The following is a 10,141-nucleotide window of genomic DNA, read 5'->3' as shown; positions in this document are numbered from 1 at the left end:
GTCCTCATATCCTCTCTTCCTGCTATCCTCTAACCTTCTAAACCCTTTCTTCCACCCTCCCCCATCCTTTCCTACCTTCATTCTCCCATATGCTAATGTTCCAAGTCCATGCCCAGGTCCATCTCCTCCCATTCCTCCACCTGCCAATATCCCATCACCCATCCTTCATCCCTTTGATTCTCTCATCCTCCTTTGCTTTCTATCCCTACATCTTCCCACTCCTCCTGCCTCCCAGCCCCCATCCTCCTCCTCCCTGCTGCCTGTCACTTTAATGACTAGACCTGGGCCCTTCCCTGCATCCTCACATGATCAGATCTTCCAGTGTATCCTCCTGTCTTCTTCTTCCTATAACTCTTCCTTCTTACCAACACCATCTAAACACAGATAGTTTAGTTTTAAATCTGGAATCTGACTGCTGAATAGAGTTCACGAGGCCCAGAAACATGATCCCAGTGGAGCTTTGCCTTGGAGGTGGTAAAGGGCAAGGCACTGGAAGACCACTATCCCCTGTGTCCATATGCCCATCGTCCCCATTCCCAGGGCAGACATGTCTGACAGAACAGAAGATCGCTTGGCCTACTACTTGAAGCAACTGAATAAGGAAGAGCTGAAGAAGTTCCAGTGTCGGACACTAACCCGAGTGGCTCCATCAACCTGTGTCATGGATGTGGCCTCAACCCTGGTTAGTTGGTTTGGGGAACGTCAGGCCTGGTACCTGGCCTTCCAGACCTGGGAAGAGATGGGCATGAAGCAGCTCTGCAGCAAGGCCCGGCAAGAGAAGGACTTGGTGCTGAGTGAGTACACACAAGACCCCAACCCTCCCCTCACTGTGACTCTATCACCATCACTAGCCCTCCTGTCAAGCCTTAATTGGGGCAAGCTAACCTGTCAAAAGAGGTCACAGACTCCATCCTTGGCTAGAACTAGAAGTCTTGCTGGAATCTCTTACTGGACCCATGAGCTCCACATCCCCTTCTGCTCAGATGCATTCTCGGGACCCTGGGTAGTGTAGGGAAAAGGGGTTGGCTAAAGAAACCCACCCTGACCCTGGAGCCCAGAACTAGGGAAAGATGGCTCAGATAAGGCCAGTGAAAGAAACACAGTTGGCTCAGATCAGTGCCATCTCTGCTCCTGTCCAACTGACTTGTGAAACCAACCAATCACAGAGCAACAGTAGAACCCTGGCCCTGGGGCCCAGGACCAGGGAAAGAAATACAGCCTGGGTTTGGGACCTGAGCCAGAGAAATGAACACTTTATCCCCAAACCCAGAACCAAGGAAACATGCCCTGACTCTGAAACTAGTGCCAAAGAAACACTCCTGGTCCTTAGAATCAGAGTCAGTGAAAGAAATGTGCCCTGGCCTTAGAATTAGTGTCAAAAATCTAAGTAAGGCCGGTGAAAGAAACACAGTTTGGCTCATATCAGAGCCATCTCTGCCCCTGGCCAACTGACTTGTGAAACCAACCAATCACAGAGCAGGACAGTAGAACCCTGGGCCCCAAGTCAACCCCTGGTTGAATCTGCCCCCAAGACATCCTATATAAACTGCCCTGCCTGGTCAATTAAAAAAAAAAAAAAGGAACTGTTCTCTCCACCCTGGTAGAGGCAGCTACTCTCCTGGACTCCTCCTTCCCAAATAAATCTCTTTCTCAAAAGAGTTTTGAGTGTGAAGATCTTTATTCACTGGCATAGAGAAGATCCTTGCTGAGATGTCCCCCAGTGGACAAAGCAAGGAGAAGCTGAACAGAAGATCCTTGACGAGACAGCTTTCAGTGGACAGAGCAAGAGAGAGCTGAAAAAGTAACACTTTTCTCTGGAGCCAGAGAAGATTGCTACATTTATGCAGGGGTTTCCCCTTTTGCAGAGTGAAGCAAAAGAAGCAACATCTTAAGCCAGAGAAGCAGAGCTCTGCTAGAAAGCCCCCTTAAGTGGGGGCTGAGCAAAGCTCAACTGTAGTGGCTCTCCAGGAGAGGAGCAGGATTGCTATATCCTGTGGTGGGGAGACCATCCCCCACCACACCAGGTATAGCCTGGCTTTCCCCGAAGTAAGGCTATCCTTCCTTGCAGAGCTTCTGGCAGCTCCAGGCCTGACTTTCCCAAACAGTCAGGATACCCTTCCCTGCTGAAGCAGTTCCAGGCCTGACTCTCCCAAGCAGTCAAAAAAAAAACTTCCCTTCCAGGGTTGAGCTGTCTCTTTGCAGCTCCAGCTGTCAGAGCTGTCCTAAGCAGCTCAAGGTGTTGCCTGACTCCCCAAGTAGTCAAGATACCTTTCCCCAGAGTTGCAAAACCCACATTTTTGTGCCAAAACCTGGAACCAAACCCACAGAGTTGCAACAAATTTACTTACATGTAGTCCTCCCAGGCCCTGGGAAGGAGCACCCTGAAGCTGCAGCAGGGAGAAGCTGACATTCAGAAGGGCACTGAGAGGGGTGAACACAGGGGTCAAGTCAGCTCCCAAAAGAAGCACTTGTGTACCATAGTGAGTTGCTAGTGACCTGGGAGCTAGACAAAGACAGGCTCCAGTCATGATATTACCACCCTGGGTAAGTCATCTCACTGCCTTCTGCCTCTGTTTATCTATGTGGAAAACAGAGTAAATACCTGCCTTCTTGGGATCTGTGAGCTAAATGATGATCCACATCAGAGTTTAACAAACAATAAATGATCAGTAAGTACAAGTATCTTTGATTGCTGCTATTGCTTAATTATTGTTTGCAACCCTGGAAGGTGGAAGCTCATAGCCACAAATAAGGAGTTAAAGATCAGAGAAGGAAGAACCAGGGAAAGTGGATGAACTTCATGGCCCCAGATTAGAACCATATCCCTTCCACACCTGTGAGAGCATCATTCCACACTGAGTCTGTGAAAGAGGGTGTGGAGGCTCAGCATGATGAACTTCAGTGTCTCTCCTGGGCTCCTGCCTCTTCCTGACAGACACCCAACCACTATCTCATTCCCACAGCCCATCATCCCTCATTACTCAGTTCTCCAAGCACATCTAACATGGAGTCCTCCAGCCAGCTTGCTTCTATAGAGGTTAGCTCAGACCATGAAGAGTCATGTGACCAGATGCCCAAGAAGAAAACTTTTAAAAAGAAACCTACCAAGTCTGGGAGCAGAACGAGAGGTAAGCTGGGCTAAAAGCCCTGCATGGGGCTGTGAGACAGCAGAAATCTCTCGCTATGGGGGGGGGGTGCTGTAAAAGAAGCTTGGAGCAGCCAGAATGGGGTATTGAGAGGAACAAGGGAGAAATGCTCTTTCTGGGCTCTGCAGTGCTGAAATTGCACTTGGCAGATGGGGAAATTGGAACCCATGTGGGTCAGGCAGTGAGTCTAGCCCAACTGGCCCCCAGACTGAGCTCAGATCATGATGTTGGTGTTGCTGAAGATCTGTGAGGTCAGAGCCTCCACAAAGGTCTCTTTTCTCCAGGTGAACTCTGAGAAGAGATCAGGCTCGGGCTTCAGCCTCAGCAAATTTCTTCTCTTGTCTTCTCTTATTTTAGTCTCATTAGCTTCAACCCAAACCCTTGCTTCTTCCTTCTTTCAATGCCTTACTTAGCCCCACCCTTCCCCTTCTCAGCACAGTCCACACCTTTGCCTCTTCCTCTTCCTACCTCATCAGCAAAGCAGCCACCTGTGTCCCAGTGCAGACGGCTAGAGAGAGAAGCTCACTGGTCCAAGTTCACAAGCACTGAGAATCAGATTCCGGGCAGAAATCTAGAACAATCCTGCCTGGAATAGTGATTCCTCCACTTTGCTATTGCTTATAAAAGTCCAGCCTTCTCCCACTCTTTCTCTCTCCCTTCAGGGCCCATTCTTACCCCATCACACATCCAGCTCTGGCAATGGTGGCTACAAGATCACACTCCACCACCCTCAGGTGTTACCACTTCCTGTGTGGTGTGGAACAAGTTTGGTATACCACTATCTCTCATTTCTGTCCTTTTGTTAAAGCCACCAGGAGAGAATAAGACCACTACCACAATTCTTGAGCCAAATTTGAAGCAAGCTTTATCAAATATTGGCCAGGATAATGAATTCTTGCCAACTTTATCCCTGGGACTCCCAAAGAATGGCAGTGAAATACATTAGTTAGAAACTTATAAAGGCAACACCCATAAGGCTACATATTTCCCACCTTCATCCATCAGGGACAAGCATGCATCCTGATGTACTTCCTGCCTACATTCCACCCACCTATGTGTGACTAAGCACATCCTGTGCAGTTGAGGCAACTAAACTAGTTTACAGAAGCAAAAACACATGGCTTGTTATCTTATAGGAAAAACAACCCCCAGCATTCAAGGGTGCCTTACTGAAAGGGTATATGGCGATGGTTTGGCTAGCACTGGTTACCGCAGTGGCTGTGGTTTGGCTGGCAGTGGAAGAGTCAATGAAAGGGTATAAGGCGGCACTGGTCGGCTCTAGATCGGCTATCGCAGTGGTGCTGGTGACTGGCACTGGATACCGCAGTGGCAGTTTGCTGTGGTGGAAGAGTCACAAGCCATGGTTACCAGAGTTAGAATGGGCTTTATTAGAGGGGAGGGGGAGGGGGGAGGGATTTAGCTCAGTGGTAGAGCGCTTGCCTAGCAAGCGCAAGGCCCTGGGTTCGGTCCTCAGCTCTGAAAAAAAAAAAGACAAAAAAAGAGAGAGAAGAGGGGATAGGACAAAGAGAGACAGACAGAGACAGAGACCAAGAGAGCGTGCAGAGAGAGGGCGTGGAGGTGCACTCCAGCTTTTAGGCTGGGACACTGGGACGCAGTCGCCGGCTGATGATGTATGAAGGTGCCAGACGAGACCCCTTACATTCCAGACTTTTGCTTATTATAAAAAAAAAAAAAAAAAGCAAGTAAACAGGAAAGAATAGGGGCGTCGTTTCTCTCAAAAACTGCTTCCAGCTGACTGGTGGACGTCGGTTGGCTCTTGTGGGGGAATAGGGAAGGGGGGGTCTCCCGAGGTAGACAGGCATTGTGGGATGATGGGCTGGCTGGCTGCCATCTGTTGATCTGGAGACGTGCATCCCTCTTGGCTGTGGCTGGGAACCTTTTGTCTGACAAGATGCTGGTGACACAGAAAAAGCTTGGAGAGAAAAGAATCTTTTTTTTTTTTTTTTTTTTGGAGTGTTCCCAGACCAGGGGAGTTGGCACTTATCTGAGATAGATTCAGCCTGTCCAGATGGATTTAAGCTGGTTTCTGGAGCTTGGGAAACATTTTGAAACATGTTAAGAAGCAGCCATGAGAAGATTAGTGACCATATGTGATGTTTAGTACTCTGCTTATATTGGTTAGTGTTAATGAGAGAGACAGAGAGATTGGAACGTGTTAGGCTTTATCAGAAACAGATTATTTAAGGCATCTGTTTCCTTTACTAGTTTGGCATCCAGGAGACAGGTGATCAATTGTTAAAAGCATTTAACAGTAATAGATGGTTATATTAAAGTCTGTTTTTGTAGAGTCCAGATTAAAGTCTGTTTTTGTAGTGCCCAGATGCTTTTGGGTCTGGGGGTGTAAATACCTTTTAGCTGTTACAGTTTCTTACTTGATGACCTCTGGACTCCGGTTCTGTGGTGGTCCTGTACCATTAGCTGAACAGTGAGTTAGAACAGGGAACTGGGAAGAGAAAAGCTTGTGGTGCATGAGAACTTATATTTTTTGGAATTAGGGTCAAGGCAAAGATCAGGGCCCTGTCTGTGTGCACGTGAGAAACACAGGCAGGTAGGTCTGGTGTGAGGCACATGGAAGGGAGCAATGAAACGAAAGCTCCTATCTTAGCTGTAAATCTTTTCCCATTAAGTAACTCTGAAAGTGCAATTAAATCTGATGAGGTGGGTAAGGCTGTCCTCCGTACCCCAACAATAGGGAAACGAGGAGAGGTGACATCCCAAAATTTCCAGGACCAAGTCAGTGGCTCTGGTGTCCAGAAGGAAAGAAATGGATCACTTCCCTGCTGCGTTCTGGGTTCCCTGCAAGCCTTTAGCCAAGCCTAGGTCTGCTGGAGGTCTTAGCTTGATGTTCCCATGTGTCTTGGCGCCTGGGGGCAGTCAGCTGACCAGTTGTCTCTCTAGGTGGCACTTTCAACAAGGCTATTGATGGCCTGGCAGTGTACTCGCTAGCCCTTGGCCTTTTTCCTCACTTAAAACAGGGACCCAACAGCTTTCGGGAGTCAGCAAGTGCCAACACCTGGCAATTTTGTTTTGGGGCTTTTGATCTCTTCCCTGGCACACCTTAAATGCCACAGATGACTCTTTTGCCTGTGGGGTCAGGAGCCTTGCTCTCCAGATGCTTAAGTTTTAGTCAGGGAAGTCTGGGGAACAAGAGACAGATTTTTACTCCATGTCCTGATTTTTTTTTCCTGATGATTGTTGGCTTAAGGACAGCTTTTTGGAAGATCTGCCAGGAGGCAGACTATAAACAGGTCCTTTTGGAAGACTTGTCTGAGGCTATAAGCTGATGTCTGGCTTAAGAGCCATCCTGACTACTGTAAACTTACTTGTATGGATCTTAGCCGCTTTTAGACCATCTGTGCCTCTCATGGCAGTTTGAGAATGAGTGGGTGGAGTTAAGGTGAGTTAGGGTGAGAGTCCGCAGAAGCAGGGCCCAAGCCCGCCCACTTGAGCCCGCCCACTTAAGCCCACCCATTTGAGCCCGCCCACTGCCAGCAGAAGTCAGACAGAAAAGGTTGCACATGGCAGAGAAAAAGAAAACATCAGAAATGGGGAGAAAGAAGGGTTCAGAGCTTTAGCAGAAAGTTTGAGCATAAAGTAACTCTTTTATTTGCCTGTTTGCTAGCAGAAGTTCCCGTGAAGCTGTTATGTGGCCAGATTTACTGGTATCTGCCAATTTAAGTGGTATCTGCCCCTTTGTCCCATGGCTGCAGCCAAGAGAAAAATAAAAAATCAAAATAACAGACCAGGATCAGACTCCAATCCCAGGAGTCCCTGAAGAGAGGAGAAAGATCTATAAATCAGCACAGGTTAACTCCCCCTCATCAAGGGAGAGCTAAGGGCTGGAGCGTATGCCACAAGTAGACCACCCAGTGGACCAAGACAGCATTGACCCCCTCGTTAGAAGAGAAAATGTGTCGTTGCCAGCACAGCCTGAAGACAACCCCTGGGGTGTCCATCACAAAGAATCTAGTCAGGCTGCAGCCACAGAACAGCGCAGGACTCATGTGTAGTGGAGAAATATGGCGGTAGTGGTGGGAGTGGTGTTGGCATCCAGCAAAGGCTCAAGGGCAGGGGATGTGCAGGCTTGTGGTCGCTGGAGGGAGGCAGCGGTGGTGGTGGTGGTTGCAGCTGGGCAGGTCCTCGGTATAGGTTTCTGATAACACTCCCCAGACGCCAAAGTGTATAGAATTTCCTATCCAAGTCACGGCACTATTGAAAGGGTATATGGCGATGGTTTGGCTAGCACTGGTTACTGCAGTGGCCGTGGTAGGTGGAAAAGTCAACGAAAGGGTACATGGCAGCACTGGTAGGCGCTAGATTGGCTACCACAGCGGCGCTGGTGACTGGCCCTGGATACTATGGCGGTGGTTTTGCTGTGGCAGAAGAGTCACAAGCCATGGTTACCAGAGTTAGAATGGGCTTTATTAGAGAGAAGAGGGGATAGGAGAGAGAGAGAGAGAGAGAGAGAGAGAGAGAGAGAGAGAGAGAGAGAGAGAGAGCAAGCCAGAGAGATGCAGAGAGGGACAGGGACAGAGACCGAGAGAGCACACAGAGAGACAGTGCAGAGAGAGGGCATAGGGGTGCACATCTGGCTTTTAGGCTGGGACGAAGTCGCCCGCTGATGATGTATGAAGGCACCAGACAAGACCCCTTACACTTACAGTTAGAGGCATTTTTGTTTTATATATTTCTTAAGCACAGTCATTTAAACTTAAAACACAGGCTCAACCATCACACTTTGAATTGTGAAACCTAATAAAATGCCCAAATCTTGCTAGGCGTGGGGACACACATTTAATCCCATCACATGAGAGCCAGAGGAAGACCAGCCTCTGGGAGTTCAAGGCCAGCCTGTCCTACACAGCTGGTTCCAGGATAGCCAGGCTACATAATAATGCCCGCACCCTACTTTTTAAAAAGCCTAAATTCATTTAGAGGTTGGCTGAATGAATGGGCGAATGAACAAACAATTCGCTGTAACTTTATGTCCCATCTTTCCCTCACTTACTTAGAAACTACAATAAGAACAAGAAAGAACCAGAAAAGAAAGCACCCTTGCCATACACAGTCCTGGGAAACTGAAGACTTCCTCCAAAAATACATACAACTGCTACTTTTACAAAAATCTTGCCCCAGAGGCCAGAGGTCCATGGTGAGAGAGAGGGATCGGGATGTTAAAGACAGAGGGCATCTGATTGAGATCCAAGACTTATTTCACCCAAGCCCAGATACCCAGAAGAAGCCTCAGTTAGTCATATTAGAGGGGGCTGCTGGGATTGGGAAGTCAACACTGGCCAGGCAGGTGAGGAGAGCATGGGAGGAAGGCCAGCTCTACAGGGATCGCTTCCAGCATGTCTTCTACTTCAGCTGCAGAGAGCTGGCCCAATGCAAGAAACTGAGTCTGGCTAAGCTCATAGCAAAAGACCAGACTGTGCCTGCAGCTCCCATCAGGCAGATCCTGTCTCACCCTGAGAAGCTGCTCTTCATCCTGGATGGCATAGATGAACCAGCATGGGTCTTGGAGGAGCAGAATCCTGAGCTCTGTCTCCACTGGAGCCAGCCACAGCCTGTGCGTACACTGCTGGGCAGCTTACTGGGGAAATCCATCCTGCCTGGGGCTTCCTTGCTGCTCACAGCTCGGACCACAGATCTACAGAAGTTCATTCCTTCCTTGGGGCAGCCACGTTGGGTGAAAGTCCTGGGTTTCTCTGAATCTGGACGGAAGGAATATTTCTATACATACTTTGCAGAGGAAACAAAAGCAATTACAGCTTTTAGCTTGGTTGAATCAAACCTAGTGCTCTCAACACTGTGTCTGGTGCCCTGGGTATCCTGGCTGGTCTGCACTTGCCTGAAGCAGCAGATGGAGCAGGAGGGAGACCTCTCACTGACCTCACAGACTACCACAGCTCTCTGCCTGAAATATCTTTCCCAGACTCTCCCAGACAGTGCCCTGGGAACCCAGCTCAGAGGACTCTGCTCACTGGCTGCTGAGGGAATCTGGAGAAGAAGCACTCTGTTCAGTGAGAGAGATCTCTCAAAGCAAGGGTTATCTGAGGATGTCATTGCCACTTTCATGAAGCAGCCTAATTCTACCAGGTACAGCTTTCCCCACCTGTGTTTCCAGGAATTCTTTGCAGCAATGTCCTGTATCTTGAGTTATGAAAAGGAAAAGGACAATCGTAAAAACTTTAAAACGGTAAAAAAGCTGTTAGAAGTGTATAAAAAACTTGACCTGTTTGAGGCACCCACCATGCGCTTCCTATTCGGCCTTTTGAGTGACCAGGCAATGGAAGAGATGGCTGCCTTGAAGATCTTTACCTGCTGGCTGCCTCTGGAAAGGAGGCGGGAGCTGCTGAAGAGGGTCCTGGCAGAGGCCGATCACCAACACTCATATTCTCTTGGATTGCTCCACTGTCTGTATGAGATTCAGGACAAGGAGCTCCTGACATGGGCAATGCATAATTTTCAAGGAACAAGGGTTCATGTCCAGACAGGTACGGCGCACCCAGTGTTCCAGACAAATGTGAAGCACCTGGTGATCCAGACAGACGTGGAACTCATGGTGGCCACTTTCTGCTTCAAGTTCTGCTGCCATGTGACGACACTTCAGCTGAATAGGGACAGACAACAAGAACAAGCACTGAGGGGCCCCAGGGTGGTTCTGTGAGTATCTAGACATGCCCCTCCCACCAGGGTCCCTGTGGATCCCATGAGCCCACATGTTCTGAGTACCAGGAACACTTTCAGCTGGTTCCAGAGTCTATAGAATACAGGTCTCCAGTGACACCTAGCTGCCTAATCCGACCACCTGTCTCTATTCACCTATGATCCTCTGTGCCTGAGCATAGGATGGGCCTTGAACTGCTGTCTTTCCCTCTAACTCTGTGAGAACCCATCTTCTCTGTTGCACAGACCCATTGGTATGCTAGCCTACACATTACCTAGACCCTCCACAAGCATCTGAGGGCCCA

General features: G+C 48.9%; 1 pseudogene; it reads left to right on the top strand.

The window, feature by feature from the left end:
• Positions 1-491: 491 nt before the first annotated feature.
• The window catches only part of LOC131917008 (NACHT, LRR and PYD domains-containing protein 1a-like), a 34,591-nt pseudogene continuing 24,941 nt past the window's right edge, over positions 492-10,141 (top strand).

This window comes from Peromyscus eremicus, chromosome 8a (assembly GCF_949786415.1).
Source record: "Peromyscus eremicus chromosome 8a, PerEre_H2_v1, whole genome shotgun sequence".
Taxonomy (NCBI): domain Eukaryota; kingdom Metazoa; phylum Chordata; class Mammalia; order Rodentia; family Cricetidae; genus Peromyscus; species Peromyscus eremicus.
This window is presented reverse-complemented; position numbering and strand designations above follow the sequence as displayed.